This window comes from Octopus bimaculoides, chromosome 7 (genome assembly GCF_001194135.2).
Source record: "Octopus bimaculoides isolate UCB-OBI-ISO-001 chromosome 7, ASM119413v2, whole genome shotgun sequence".
NCBI lineage: Eukaryota > Metazoa > Mollusca > Cephalopoda > Octopoda > Octopodidae > Octopus > Octopus bimaculoides.
Genome location: NC_068987.1, coordinates 76390837 through 76391933, shown reverse-complemented (window position 1 = coordinate 76391933; position 1097 = coordinate 76390837).

Genomic DNA, 1097 nt, shown 5'->3' with positions numbered 1-1097 from the left:
GTTCTCATTATTATTTAGGTCACTGTCTGGAATCAAACTTGGACTCTTGAGGTTAGTAGCCCGCACTTTTAACCACTACGCCACATGCCCCAGACAGTGACCTGAACAACAACAACAACAACAACAACAACAATAATAATAATGATGATGATGATGATGATGATGATGATGATGATGATGATGATGATGATAATACATACATACAATCATACATACAATCATACATACATGCATACATACATACATACATACATACATACATACATACATACATACATACATACAAACATACACAACAGCAATTCAGTTCAGATATAACAAACCTCATATTGCTCTGCAAGACAGGGAACGAAAAATTTGTATAAGAACCTATAAATACCAGGTTTTTCGAAGAAAGAACGAAAATAAGCTTCTGCGGATTCTTCAAACCCAATCTATTAGTGGCACAATGAAGATTTGTTAGCCATTCCAAAGATTCTCCATCCGATATTCTTTAGATGAATATATGCACACACTTGGGAGTGTGTACCGACAGTTTAACCCATACATCTACTCAACCACATATTTACAAACACCGGAAACTCTCTTAGCTCAAAAAAAAAAAAAAATCATGTCACCTTTTTAGCAACCGGCTTGAACTCTCTTAAGAAATAAATAAAACTCAAATAAATACATACATACATATATACAAGGAATACTGGTAGAATGTACCGGTGAAGATCCCAATAAGCACAGCAGACCTAATATAATGATTTGGGATGGAGAAGAGAAATTGTGCAGAGTTGTGGAAATTAGCTGCCCAGCGGATGTTGACATAAAGCTGAAGATCAGTGAAATAGAGAACACCTATGCTGAATTATTGAGAAATCTGTAGTTACACTATCCAGGTTACAAGTTCAGGTTTGTACCTGTAACTATTGGGGCCCTGGGATATGTAATACACGGCCTAAATACCAATCTTGGGATATTAGGCTTCTCAAAACCAGAAAAGATAAAGCTAATTCGAAGACTACAGATCCAATCCATCACTGGAACTGTGAAAATCTGTAAAACTTTCCAGAAGTTTATCAATTAAATATATATGAGCATGTCTAGAT